This window comes from Sminthopsis crassicaudata, chromosome X (assembly GCF_048593235.1).
Source record: "Sminthopsis crassicaudata isolate SCR6 chromosome X, ASM4859323v1, whole genome shotgun sequence".
NCBI lineage: Eukaryota > Metazoa > Chordata > Mammalia > Dasyuromorphia > Dasyuridae > Sminthopsis > Sminthopsis crassicaudata.
Genome location: NC_133623.1, coordinates 306,315 through 321,645, shown reverse-complemented (window position 1 = coordinate 321,645; position 15,331 = coordinate 306,315). Strand labels below are relative to the sequence as shown.

The window sequence follows — 15,331 nt, the reverse complement described above, 5'->3', positions numbered from 1 at the left end:
CCCATGCGTTCTCACCAACAGGAATGCTCTCATGGAGAATTCTGATGAAAAAGACAAGGATTGGACAGCATAGCTACTGGGCAAGTGTCTGAGCTCTCTGCTGGGAAAAAACAAAGTGTGCCAGAGGGTGAAAGGGTGGGGGCACAAAGGGCCTAGAGCAGGTGCTGCGGGAGTGGTAACATTGGGGCAGTGGGGAAAAGTCTTGAATGGTAGTCAAGTTTGCATTGCAAAGAGAATAGCAAAGTCATTCCGGCTCCTCTGGGTTGCACATGGAGGAAACACCAAAGGAGAGGGTCATAATGTCAGCCAGCCAGTTGGCAGGGCAGGAGATAACATCAGTGAGAAGTGGGAAACACAATTCCCAGAAGATGAAATACAATGGAGAAAGTTTGCTCCCATAATTGAGAAATGATTGTGGATACAAACTTGAGCACTGACCTAGCCCCAAAAGGAAGCTCAGGGAAATGAAATGTTGCTCAGAATAGCTGTCACTAGAAAGAGGGGGGAGTCCCAAACCCATCTGCCTGCTTTTGTCATGCAGACAGTTGTATACAATGGGAGAGCAGTCTTTAAGGCCCTGGAGAAGATGAAACATTATCCAGGCAATCAATCCAGCTGCTTGGGAATGCTCACAGCAGTGCTTTAATCTGACCTTTGAAGAAAATAAGACAATGCCTGCCCATTATTTGTGTAAGCTTTTTTTCTATTTAACTGCAGAAAAAGCGGCTTGCTTTGTCTGTGGTAAACAAAAAGAAAAATAATAGGAGAAACAACCTAGCATTTTCTATCAGTAGAACATAAGCATTTTTAAGATATATGTAATTCCTATTTTAAATCACAAAAAGCCAGTTAATCCGCATCTAGAAATAGGATTGTTGTTAAATGTCAGTTGTTGCAAATGAAATATCTGTGATGTTTATTCATTCAGATATTAATTTAGAACTTTGATCAAAATCATTCTAAATATCTTTATTCTTTTATCTTTCTCTACTCCTTCTCCTTCCTTTCTGTAACCTCAACTCCTTTTTCTTTTCTTCCCTTTTCCTCCTCTTCACTTTTCCTTTCCTTTCCCTTTTCTTTTCTCCCTTCCTCCTTCCCTTTCTTTTTCTTTCTCTTTCCCTTAACTTTTCCCCTTCATTTATTTCTCTCTTCCCTTCCTTTTCTCTTCCTTCCCCACGCTTTCTTCCCCCCTTCCCTTCCTTTCCCTTCTCTGTTTTCTTGTCCTTCTTTTCCCCTTCCCTTTCCTCACTTCTTCATGCTAGATGGAATTGACAGGTTCAGGTAGAATTTTAAACAACAGATTAGATTGTTTAACTTGACCATCTTTACAAAAAACCCAGTGGCACATTGTACATACTATTTGGCATTTTGATTTATTGTTTAACACTTAGCAAAATCCACATGAGAAATACCCACTAGAGAGAGACATATTGAGTATGAGCAGGGAGTACTCTTTCTAAACCGGAGTTATAAAAGAGAGATATGTTAACAGGTGTTTTCGATGACATCTGTGTACGTGAGAAAGAAAGATCACAAGACTGAGAGAAGTCAGTGGGGTTACACAGGCTGATTGACAATCTGCTTTCACCTCTGATATCCTCATGATGTCAGGAGTATTCAAGAAAGGCCCCTACCTAGTACATCAGGGAGTCCTGCTGTGCTGCACTTCTAGGAGGACAGGGACAGGAATTTGACAAGTCTTAATGGCTTGTAGTCTTCACCAGGAGAGGGAATATCTATGCAGTGAAGTCACAGATCCATTGGCATATTGGAGAACATGTTTCAAGGTTACAAATAATTTATTACTAAGTAGTCCTCGTACTGGTGGCAAACCTCAGGGAACTTGCTTAGGTTAGTCCTCAGGAAGCAAACACGGTTTGTTATCAGAGCCAAATAAAGCTTTTTTGTTGCCTCCCAGACTTTGTGATTTGTTGGTGCGCCCTTCAAGACCCCAGAATCCTCTCCATGCTAGCCACTGATTTGAAGAGGACTTTGTAAAAGTCAGAAAAAAATGAACAAGCCATTTTTTGTCTTAAATAAATTTGGCGCATACATAATGTACCATCTAGGAAATACATAATGAGAAGAGGAGGTGAAGCAGTCTTGTAAGGGATAACATAATGGATTGCACACATACGGCACTGCTGTAATGATAAGAAGACCTGAAGGAAGGACCCCAGCGCATTGGGAAGCGCCTTTCCCCACCCTACCACCCTTGATGATTTATTAGAGGAATTTGAAAAAAGTCACAAAACATAGTGTTAAGCTACATTGATGTTCCGGAAGCTACACTACTGGAAGGATTTGCCCACATTGATGAAATTGTAGCCATACAGGAGGATTGGAGTCATTGGTGAATCTTAAAGAAGTAGCCTTAATTGAATTGAAGAAGGTGATAGAGGGAAGCTAATAATAATGGTACAAAAGAAGAAAAAAGTACTTCAATGAAAGATTGCTTAAAATGTACAGATAAGACTAGAAGGAAGGTCAGGGGGAGATACAAGTAAACAGAACACCTTTGGAGCTAATGTTGAATTTACTATTATACTTAAAAATAATCTGTGAGAAATAGATATTCACAGTGGGATGTTTAAAAAGTATCGGCCTCCTGGGCTCAGAATGGGTATGGCTGGTGGGTATGTGAAAAGTAAAAATATTGTTACATCTTTCTCTTCTGTGTCATATTCATTCAGCTGGTTATTTATCCAGATTTATGATTTTACTGAAATGAGAGAGAAAATAGGTCTTTCAAATAAAGTGAGTAAACATTTATTAAGGATCCTTAAGTGTTCAACACTGTGCTAAGCAGACCTTCAGTTCTAGATGTCAGGGAGCTCACAATCCAGTTCTGTAGAAGAAAATGCAAACAACGATGTACAGACAAGATGCAGGCAGGAGAAAATCATAGCTGGAAAGAGATTGGGAAAAGCTTTTTGAAGAAAGTAGGATTTTAGCTGAGGCCTGAAGGAAGCCAGGAAAGCAGCAGAGGCAGATGTGGAGGGAGGGAGTTCTAGATATGGGGGGCAGTCAGTGGAAATTCCGGTAGTCACGAGATGGCAAGTCCTGTCCAAAGAAGAGGAAGAGGAGGCCTGTGTTCTTGAATGTCAGACGGTGAAGAAGGGAGGTATAAGTAGACTAGAGAGGTAACAAAGGGCCACATAATGAAGAGCTTTATAAGTCAAATAGAACGTTTATATTTTATTTTGGAAGGAATGGGAAGCTAAAGAACTTTTTAAATAGTGGGTACAACATGATCAGCCTGTACTCTAGCAAGATCAATTTGACAGTTGAATGGAAAATGAACTAAAGGTTGGGAAATAAATCCGCTGGCTGCTACAACAGTTCAGGAGGAAGGTGATGGGTACCTGCACCGGGGCGATGACCGCGTCAGAGGAGAGATGGGGATACAGATGAGATATGGCAAAGAGAGTGTCGTTTGCTCCACAGGGCTTGGCACGTGAGTGGATTTTGAGGTAAGGGTTAGTAATGGCAGCTGATGCCAAGGCTGTGAGCCTGAAGAACCTGGAAGATAAGGGTGACTTTAACAGTGAGAGGGTTTTTAGGAAGAGGGGAGAATTGGAGAGAAAGGTACAGTTCAGGCGTTGGAGATGCCTGGCCAACAATTATTTCGAGATGTCCTATGGGCAGTCATAGATGTGAGAGATTAGGGCTCAATAAAAAGAACTGAGAATCTTCTGCACAGAGATCTTAATTAAATCCCTAGGAGCACAGTCCTCTGGGTGGAGGAGAGGAGAGGGGCCAGAATAGAGCTTTGGAGTATAGCTCTGTTTGGAAGCCACCTTCTGAATGGAGATCCAGTGTTGATGTAATACAAATGGCACCCTTGTAATTGTCATGGCCCCCATGACTGTGCTTATTTAAAGACATGAACGAAGGAGTAGAAGCGGTTATTAGGCAAATCATGCAACAAATACGGCGAGCTAAAAGAAAATGTTTGTTTCCTCTGAATCACCCATACTGTTCATTCCCAAGCAAGGCTTCAATACAATTGCCCGTTTTGTGTTTCCCTTGCAGAGTGCTGATGCGCATCTTATGTGCCCTGGGTATTTGTTAGCAGTGTCACATCTGCATCTCTCCATAGTTATGTGTGGGCACGTATGTGTATATGCCTTTATCTCTTTCATTCCCCTTAGAAGCCAAAGCTGGGTTTTATCTGGGGTGTGTCATCACTATTGGATAGTAACAAATCCTGAGTTGCTAAGCCTCCAGGCCATTAGTGTGCCTAGTTTCCATCAATAGTTCAGCCATCCATCCTGTTCTCATGAAAATGAAAACATGTCACTGAGGGAATTGCTGCAAAGAAATTTAGCTATTCTCATTCGAGTTGATGGCCTCTTTGAGATGTGAATGAAAACAATCTTTGCCCCGCTATTTGTGTGGCTGCTTTCATTGGAGCGAATTGGATCTTCCTCCTGGCCGAGGGCGGGTGTTCAATTGTTCACTTGTTCCCTCTACAAAGGGCAGATGCTTTTCCATATTCCTTCAGCTTTCTTTCCTTTCCTCTTTCAGGATTTTCACAAAGAGGATTAGGTGACCAATATGAGCTACAGAAAGGCCAGGAAGCCTTTTGTTCTATGATCTATTGTAACTGAATTCCCTCAGTTCATGTCCAAATCCCTTCAATCAGTGCCCTAAAGGTTGTGGAGAAAGTAAGAAGATAGTTTGCTATTTTCAGAAACCTAGCACTGAAAGTGACCTCAGAAGTTGGCCTAGATGTGGGAACTAAGGACCAGGCCAGTTAAATGACTTCATCAAGGTGATCCAGGAAGAAGAACTGGGTTGTGGATCCTCCAAACCCAGCCCTCGTTGTCATGGTTTGTACAGAGCTGACAGCATATTTGGAGACAGAAAAGAAGAAATTAAGCTAGTGGAAAGCCCTCCAAAGGACTCCTTCCATTAAGTGTGCCACAATCACGTCTCTCCATTTTTTACCTCCCGACCTCTTGTGATTTGATTGATCGAGGGAACTCTCAGGGTATTAAAGTCTATGCTCTGATCTAGATGAGCTCTTCACCTTTTAGGATTACTAGGTGAGAACTCAGGTTGTCTGGACAACAACAAGGTGAGAATTCAGGTTGACTTGATAAGAGGAGCAAGCTCATTGGTTGGAGTACTTCTTCCCAGAAGCCCTTGCATTATCCCACGCCCATTCTCTGGGAGGATAAAAGAGGCAACATTGGGCCTGGAGAAGCAGTCTGGACTGGGGAAGGACAAGAGCTGGAGGAGATTCAGAGCCAGGATTCAGGAAGAAGAAGAGGCTGGCTGGAGGCTCCAGAAGCCTCCCACGAAACCTGCTCATAGAGGAAAAGATTATGCAGAAAAGAAACCTCCTCCCAGAGAAGGATTGCAACTGAGAGACGATCAGAACTTTACATTCACCCAGACATTAAAATCTCAGAGAATAATTGATGCCCATAGTGACCTGGATGGTATGGATTAGAATCAACATTTGAACACCGAGGAAGGCCAGCTACTTCCACTCTGGCACACGGCCTCTACTGTCCATTAAACATCACCAGTCCTTGATTATTCACAGGACAGAGAATGGCGGTCTCGATGCAGTTTTAAAGTTTTCATTGTAGTGGCATCTAAGTGCCTTAGTGGATAAACAGGAAGACCTGAGTTCACATTTGGCCTCAAACATTTGTTGTCTGTGTGACCTTGGATAAATCACTTAAACTATTTGCCTCACATGTAAAATGGGGATAACAAAAGCATCTACTTTCCAGGGTTGTTGTGTGGCTCAAATGAGATAATAACTGTAAAGCATTTAGTACAATATCGATATTAGCTATTATTATTATTACCCTAAAATTGCGCAAAGACTTTAGGGACATCCTGTACTCTGATATTCTGAAAATATCTGAAAACTCAACTACATCAAAATTTCCTCAAATGCTACAGATTACAACTATCTATCCGTCCTTAACAGTGCTCTACAATCCGCATCTATATTTTCCCATGAGTTTTTTGTGCGGAATCTATCTAATATATCAGATGTCCTCTTTCATTTTTTTAAAGTTTAAGTTAATTTTTAAAATTCACATGCATTTTTTTCTCTCTCTCACCTTCCCAACTAACTCCTGCTTGGAAAAACAAATGGAAAACAAAGTGCTTATATTAGATATTCATAGTCAAGCAAAGCAAATTCTGATATCGGCCATGTGCAGAAGTGTGTCTGATTTTCCGTGTTTAGTCCATCGTTTCTCTGTCAGGAGGTGAATCACATTCCTTCTCATTGGCCCTCTGACATCATGACTGGCCACTGAACTACTCAAAGTGTCTCAAAGTTGTTTGTGTTCACACTGTTGCTATGTTTAAATTGTTCTTCTGGTTCTGCTTACTAATTCTTCCCAAATTGCTCTGAAACTGTTTCCTTTGTCATTTTTAATGGCACAATAGTATTCCATTATATTTAGACATTTATCCAGCTATTCACCAACTGATGGACATTTTTTTACCTTCCAGTTTGCTACTGCAGAGAGGAGTGCAATAAAGTCTTCCTAGCTGTCTCCTGATATGAATCGGGCACCAAAGAAGCTCCCCATCTATCCAATTGCCATCTGTCACCATCTCCTCATGAGCAGCATATCTTTTCGTCCACTTGTATTCTTCCTTGGTGATTTTACCCCTATCCTTCCTAGTAATTCCTCCCTAGTAATTCCTCATTGATCATATATTTCCACATGCTCACACCCACCATGTGGGATCACCCAGTGTATCCTTTGTGTTGAAGGATATATGTCTCCATTCTTTGTAGCGAGGCACCCCAGGGGAGGGACGGGATGCAGCATATGCCAGGAGAGTCAAGCCACCACCATGTTGATCAGCATCTCCCCATATAGTAGGCTGGTGATAGCCCAGTTTCTTGGACTCAAAAACTTTAGGAATAGCCTTGTTTCTAGCCCGGTGCGCGCTCTCTCTCTCTCTCTCTCTCTCTCTCTCTCTCTCTCTCTCTCTCTCTCTCTCTCTCTCTCTCTCTCTCTCTCTCTTTTTAAAATTTTATTTATAAATTTTTTTTGACAGTATACATGAATGAGTAATTTTTTTATAACATTATCTCTTGTATTCATTTTTTTTCCAAATTATCCCCTCCCTCTCTCTACTGCCTCCCCTTGATGACAGGCAATCCCATACATTTTTACATGTGTTACAATATAACCTAGATACAATATATGTGTGTAAATACCATTTTCTTGTTGCACATTAAGTATTAGATTCCAAAGGTGTAAATAACCTGGGTAGATAGACAGTAGTGCTAACAGTTTACATTCACTTCCCAGTGTTCCTTCTCTGGGTGTAGTTGTTTCTGTCCATCATTGATCAACTGGAAGTGAGTTGGATTTGCTTTATGTTGAAGTTATCCACTTCCATCAGAATACATCTTCATACAGCATTGAAGTGTACAGCGATCTTCTGGTTCTATTCATTTCACTCAGCATCAGTTGATGTAAGACTGTCCAGGCCTCTCTGTATTCCTCCTGCTGGTCATTTCTTACAGAACAATAATATTCCATAACCTTCCTATACCATAATTTACCCAGCTATTCTCCAATGGATGGACATCCATTCATCTTCCAGTTTCTGGCCACTACGAAAAGGGCTGCCACAAACATTTTGGCACATCCAGGTCCCTTTCCCCTCCTCAGTATTTTTTTGGGAGATAAGCCCAATAGCAGCAATGCTGGATCAAAGGGTATGCACAGTTTGATAACTTTTTGGGATAGTTCCAGATTGCTCTCCAGAATGGCCGGATTCTTTCACAAATCCATCAACAATGCATCAGTGTCCCAGTTTTCCCACATCCCCTCCAACATTCATCATTATTTGTTCCTGTCATCTTAGCCAATCTGACAGGTGTGTAGTGGTATCTCAGAGTTGTCTTAATTTGCATTTCTCTGATCAGTAGTGATTTGGAACACTCTTTCATATGAGTGGAAATAGTTTCAATTTCATCATCTGAGAATTGTCTGTTCATATCCTTTGACCATTTATCCATTGGAGAATGGTTTGATTTCTTATAAATTAGGGTCAGTTCTCTATATATTTTGGAAATGAGACCTTTATCAGAAACTTTAACTTTAAAAATATTTTCCCAATTTCTTACTTCCCTTCTAATCTTGTTTGCATTAGTATTGTTTGTACAGAAACTTTTTACTTTGATGTAATCAAAATCTTCTATTTTGTGATCAATAATGATCTCTAGTTCTCCTCTGGTCATAAATTCCTCCTCCACAGGTCTGAGAGGTAGACTATTCTGTGTTCCTCTAATCTATTTATTATCTCCCTCTTTATGCCTAAATCATGGACCCATTTTGATCTTATCTTGGTATATGGTGTTAAGTGTGGATCCATATCTAATTTCTGCCATAGTAATTTCCAGTTTTCCCAACAGTTTTTTCCAAATAATGAATTTTTATCCCTAATGTTGGTATCTTTGGGTTTGTCAAAGACTAGATTGCTATAGATGTACCCTTTTTTTGTCCTTTGTATCTAATCTGTTCCACTGATCTACCGGTCTATTTCTTAGCCAGTACCAAATGGTTTTGGTGACTGCTGCTATATAATATAGCTTTAGATCAGGTACATCTAGACCAACTTCATCTGACTTTTTTTCATTAGTTCCCTTGCAATTCTCGACCTTTTATTCTTCCATATGAATTTTGTTGTTATTTTTTCTAGGTCATTGAAATAGTTTCTTGGGAGTGTGATTGGTATAGCACTAAATAAATAGATTAGTTTGGGGAGTATTGTCATCTTTATTATATTTGCTCGGCCTATCCAAGAGCACTGAATGTCTTTCCAATTATTTAAATCTGACTTTATTTTTGTGGAAAGTGTTTTGTAATTTTTCTCATATAATTCCTGACTAATCTTTGGTAGATGGATTCCCAAATACTTTATACTCTCAACATTTGTTTGGAATGGAATTTCTCTTTGTATCTCTTGCTGTTGCATTTTGTTGGTGATATATAAAATTGCTGAGGATTTATGTCGATTTATTTTGTATCTTGCAACTTTGCTAAAATTCTGAATTATTTCTAATAGCTTTTTAGCAGAGTCTTTGGGGTTCTCTAAGTATACCATCATGTCATCTGCAAACCTCAAACTCAAATGCAGTAAGGCAGAAATTGTAAATGCATCCTTTTCAGACCATGATATAATGAAAATTACATTCAATAAAAAACCGGGGAAAAATAGACCAATGATTGAAAACTAAACAATCTCATCCTAAAGAATGATTGGGTGAATCGGCAAATCATAGGCATAACTAATAACTTCATCCAAGAAAATGACAATAATGAGATGTCATATCAAAATGTGTGGGATACAGCCAAAGTGGGAATAGAGGGCAATTTTATATCTCTACAGGCAATACTTGCATAAAATAGAGAAAGAGAAGGTCAGTGAATTGGGCCTGCAACTAAAAATGCTAGAAAAGGAACACATTAAAATCCCCCAAACACTAACCTTCAAATTCTAAAAATAAAAAGAGAGATTAATAAAATTGAAAGTAAAAAAAAACTGTTGAATTAATTAATAAAACTCAGAGTTGGTTCTATGAAAAAACCAACAAAATAGATAAACCTTTAGTAAATCTGATTAAAAATTGGAAAGAGGAAAATCAAATTTTTAGTCTTAAAAATGAAAAGGGAGAACTCGCCACTAATGAAGAGGAAATTAGAGCAATAATTAGGAATTCCTTTGCTCAGCTTTATGCCAATAAATTCGACAACTTAAATGAAATGGAAGAATACCTTCAAAAATATAGCTTGCCAAAATTCACAGAGGAAAAAGTAAATTGATTAAGCTGTCCCATCTTAGAATAGGAAATAGAACAAGCTATTATTCAATTGGGGAAAAAATCTCCAGGACCAGATGGATTTACATGTGAATTCTACTAAACATTTAAATAACAATTAACCCCAATGCTGTATAAACTATTTGAAAAAATAGGGATTGAAGGAGTCCTACAAAATCCTTTTTATGACACAGACATGGTATTGATACCTAAACCAGGTAGTTTGAAAAAAGAGAAAGAAAATTGTAGACCAATCTCCCTAATGAATATTAATGCTAAAATCTTAAATAAAATATTAGCTAAAAGATTACACAAAATCATTCCCAGTATAATACACTAGGACCAAGTAGGATTTATACTAGGAATGCATGGCTGGTTAAACATCGGAAAACTATTAGCATAATTGACTATATCAATAACCAAATTAGCAAAAACCATATGATCACCTCAGTACATGCAGAAAAAGCATTTGATAAAATCCAACATCCATTCCTAATAAAAACACTTGAGAGTATAGGACTAAATTGACTTTTCCTTAAAATAGTCAGGACCATCTATTTAAAACCATCAATAAGTGTCATATGTAATGGGGATAAACAAACCATTCTCAGTAAGATCAGGAGTGAAACAAGGTTTCCCACTATCACCATTAGTACTGTTCAATATTGTATTAGAAACACTGGCCTTGGCAATAAGAGTCAAGAAAGAGATTAAATCAATTAGAATAGGTAATGAGGAAACCAAATTATCACGCTTTGGAGATGATATGATGGTGTACTTAGAGAATTCCAGAGATTCACTAAAAAGCTATTAGAAATAATTCATATCTTTAGCAAAGTTTTAGGATACAAAATAAATCCACATAAATCCTCAGCATTTTTATACATCACCAACAAAATCCAACAGCAAGAGATTCAAAGAGAAATTTCATCCAAAATAACTGTAGATAGCATAAAATATTTGGGAATCTTATCTACCAAAGGAAAGTCAGGAATTATATGAGCAAAATTACAAAACACTTTCAACACAAATAAAGTCAGATTTAAATAAATGGAAAAATATAAAATGATCTTGGATAGGCCGAGCGAATATAATAAAGATGACAATACTCCCTAAACTAATCTATTTATTTAATGCTATACCAATCAGACTCCCAAGAACTATTTTAATGACATAGAAAAAATAACAACAAAATTCATATGGAAGAACAAAAGGTTGAGAATTTTAAGGGAATTAATGAAAAAAAAAATCATATGCAGATGGGCTAGCTATATAGCAGTCACCAAAACCATGTGGTATTGCCTAAGAAATAGATTAGTTGATCAGTGGAATAAGTTAGGTTTACAGAACAAAATAGTCAATAACTATAGCAATCTAGTGTTTGAGAGACCCAAAGATCCCAACTTTGGGGATAAAAATTCATTATTTTTGAAAAACTGCTGGGAAAATTGGAAATTAGTATGGCAGAAATTAGGCGTGGACCCACACTTAACACTGTGCACCAAGATAAGATCAAAATGCGTCCTGGATTTAGGCATAAAAAACAAGATTATAAATAAATGAGAGGAACCTAGGTAGTTTACCTCTCAGACTTGTGGAGGAGCAAGGATTTTGTGACCAAAGACGGACTACAGATCATTATTACTCACAAAAGAGAAAATTTTGATTATATCAAATTAAAAGGTCTTTGTACAAACAAAACTAATGCAAACAAGATTAAAAGGGAAACAACAAACTGGGAAAACATTTTTACAATTAAAGGTTCTGATAAAGGCCTCATTTCCAAAATATATAGAGAATTGACTCTTTAAGAAATCAAGCCATTCTCCAGTTGATAAATGATCAAAGGCAATGAACAGACAATTTTCAGATGATGAAATTGAAACTATTTCCACTCATATGAAAGACTGTTCCAAATTGACCAGAGAAATGCAAATTAAGATAACTCTGAGATACCACTACACACCTGTCAGATTGGCTAAGATGACAGGAAAAAATAATGATGAATGTTGGAAGGGATGTGGGAAAAATGGGACGCTGATGAATTGTTGGTGGAGTTGTGAACGAATACAACCATTTTAGAGAGCCATCTGGAATTATGCCCAAAAAGTTATCGATCTGTGCCTATCCTTTGATCCAACAGTGTTACTACTGGGCTTATAACACAAAGAGATACTAAAGAAGGGTAAGGGACCTGCATGTGCCAAAATGTTTGTGGCAGCCCTTTTTATGGTGGCTAGAACCTGGAAAATAAATGGATGCCCATCAATTGGAGAATGGTTGGGTAAATTGTGGTATATGAATGTTATGGAATATTATTGTTGTGTAAGAAATGACCAGTAGGATGAATACAGAGAGGCTTGGAGAGACTTGCATCAACTGATGCTGAGTGAAATGGGCAGAAGCAGGAGCTCATTGTACACTTCAACAACAATACTGTATGAGGATGTACTGTGATGGAAGTGGATATCTTCAACAAAGAGAAGATCTAATTCAGTAACACTTGATCAATGATGGACAGAATCAGCTACACCCAGAGAAGGAACACTAGGAAATGAGTGTGAAGTGCTTGGATTTTTGTTTTTCTTCTCAGGTTATTTTTACCTTCTGAATCCATTTCTTCCTGTGCAGCAAGAGAAATGTACGGTTCTGCACACACATATATGGGATCTAGGATATACTATAACATAGTTAACATCTTTAAGGGGAGGGGGTGGAGGGAAGGAAGGGAAAAGTCGGAAGAGAAGTGAGTACAAGGGATAATGTTGTAAAAAATTACCCTGCCTTTTATATTTTGAAGCATTCAAATGTATAAATTTCTCTATCACCATCCCCTGGCTTCCAAGGTTCTCAGTGTTCTAATCTCCCCATTCTTTGTGTAAATTTGACTTGGGTTGGTAATAGGGAGAAAGAATGTTTGGAAATGAGTACGATCTAAAAATTAAAATCACAAGTAAAATTTTAAAAGCCCCAATCACCATTGCATTATAAGAAAAAAAGGGTAGGAAAACAACAATCCATATCCCTTCCTCCTTTTAGAGTAAATTAGCATTACATTTTATTAAGCTCACTGGGAGCTTTTTGTGGGGGAGTTCTTTTCCTTTTCTCCGCCTCCAGTTAGTAGTTTTGCTTAGTGCCAGAGGCAAAATTGTATGAGGTCTCTGAGTACAGATACCTTTCAGTTTAACTCAAGTTGACAAACTTGCATTTATCTCCCAGTGTGTTCCAGGCTCTTGAACATGAAATCAAAACACTAAAGATTCTCTTCCCTCAAAGGGATCACATTCTACTGGATCAGGGATTGTGATGGGCATTCAACACGTCCACATGTAAGAAAGCACATGATGTAAGGCAATTTCAAGGGAGAAAGAAGTATGAAAGGCCTCATCTTAGGGGTGGTGGCCAAGGTGTACCTTGACAAAAACTGGGGATTCTACAAGTAGAGGTGGCAGAAGCATTCCGGCAATGGTGGGGGGCAGGGGAAGAACAGCTGTTTAAAGCATGGTGGGAGGAAAAGAAATGGGAACTAGGGGGTGTTTCTAGTCCATAGCCAGCATTCATGGTTTTTTCTCTAGAGTGAGCTTGCAAGTACAGGGGGAAAGAGAGTAGATCACTTCCCCACACTGGCTACTTGCCTCATGATTCAACAGGATTTGACTGGAAGCTTATGGTAAGGTAGGCTGATTCAGTTAAACCTAGCCAGAAAGGAAGGCATGGAGTTCAGAAGCTGTCTTACTTTTATGGACACAAATGTGTATTGAACTAGGAGCTCATGGAATTCTTTTAATTCTTCATATCCCCTTTACCTTGATAATCATAAATTGAGGGGAAAGTTAGATGATGGGGGTAAAATGGTATATGTACCATTTTATATTTGTTGTCATCATTGTTAGTATTGCTAGTACCTAGAAAGCCGAGGCTGTCTTATGTGCATCTGCTTTCCTAATTCTCCTCACCTTCTATGTTTAGTGTGGTATTATTTGTCCAGTGAACGCTCACTATTGATGGGCTCTCGATGATCCCTTTTTATTTGCTACACTACTCCATGTACCAAGGTTTTCCACTGGATCATCCGTGACTTTTATAATGATGTGTCACTGCCCAGAGTACTTGGGCTCAGTACATTCTAGATCCAGGGCACCTGGCGACCTTTCCATTGTATGTATCTTTCACAAAGAGCTTTTCCAGGCCCACTCTGTGCTACTGGAAGCTGCCGGTTCGGGACAGACTTACACTAAATCAGTATTTACCCAGGCCTACTCTCATGGCCCACATTCTTCTCTGAGTCCCCAAACACAAGTGATGACTTTTTAACTAGGACTCTTTCAAAGATGATGTGTGCATGAAATAAATGGGATTATGCAAAGGACCTGTGCCTTCCTTATTGTATGATATCTTCAGGATCTCCTCCCATGAATGCAGATTATAGCCAGTAAAAGAAACTTCTAAGAATCCTTTGAGAGTATGTTGAGACTATTCCCAGCAGTCCCGTTGCTTTGATGTGCTGCCCAGAGAAGATGTTAGCCCTGGTTTCCACAGCAGGGGCTAGCTCTGGTTGCCATTGCCCTTTTTATTTGGTTTCTTACTTATAGGAAGAGATTGCCTTGGTTGCCCTTATGCAACAATCCCTTCTTTTTGGTGTCTTGTTCATATCAGGCAGTAGTCTTGCAGGTATCCTGGACTGGCATTTTCCCAGGAGTCCCTTGGGGTTAGTGTGCTGCCCACAGCAGGTGTATTGTAGGGGGTTAAAATTCTGAAAAGGTGTGATTGAATCAGACACCAGAGTACTGGTGTGTGTGTGTGTGTGTGTGTGTGTGTGTGTGTGTGTGTGTGTGTATATGTATATATATATATATATATATATACACACATATATATATACACACATATATATATACATACATACATAAAATAGCTAATTATCTTTATGCTGTGAGGTAATGGCTCTATAAGCATATACTCAGGTGATATGGTAATGTGATGGCTCTCCTTATGGTTGGCATTTGCTGAATTTTTAGTGGTGAAGTAATAGTAGGCAACGATTGGAAGACTGAGAGAGAGAGGTCATGGTCACATGGCTGCAGGATGAGGAGGAGAGAAGCTAGAGACTCTGGACTCCAGAAGCCAGGATACATCCTTGGTAAGCCCAGTGGCAGCTTTCCTGCCTCCTTCTCTTCTCCCCCTAAAGACCAAGGATTTTGATTGATCCTGACTCTGACTGATCCTGTGGTCCTCCAGGGAGCTAGTCCCGACATTATGCTTCATTGTTTTCAATTATTGCCTCTCTGAAAAGTATAATTAATTCCCCCATGTCTAAACCTTCTAAATCAGTTGTTCTATCCGATACAAGCCTGGCTTCCTTCAGATCTTAAAAATATTTGTTGCCCACGAAATATACATTTTTGTATTAAGAAACTGAATTGTGGAAATATGTTCTCAGGAACTGGAAACCAGGATCCTAAAGCTTAAATAATTTTTGTTGGCTCCCCTCCCTTCCATTCTCAACCT

General features: G+C 38.9%; 1 protein-coding gene across 23 annotated transcripts in view; it reads left to right on the top strand.

The window, feature by feature from the left end:
- The window catches only part of LOC141548335 (uncharacterized), a 360,889-nt gene that overhangs the window by 310,126 nt on the left and 35,432 nt on the right, over positions 1–15,331 (top strand). For 18 of the 23 annotated variants that reach the window (XR_012483902.1, XR_012483904.1, XR_012483903.1 and 15 more), the window contains 2 exons: positions 13,043–13,152; positions 14,842–14,963. The exons of 1 other annotated variant lie outside the window; for it this stretch is intronic. The gene's annotated coding sequence lies outside the window, so the exon portion shown is untranslated. Of the gene's footprint in view, positions 1–1,009; positions 6,641–13,042; positions 13,153–14,841; positions 14,964–15,331 lie in introns of those variants that run through there. 4 more of the 23 variants (XM_074277129.1, XM_074277132.1, XM_074277138.1 and 1 more) reach the window with 2 other exon arrangements.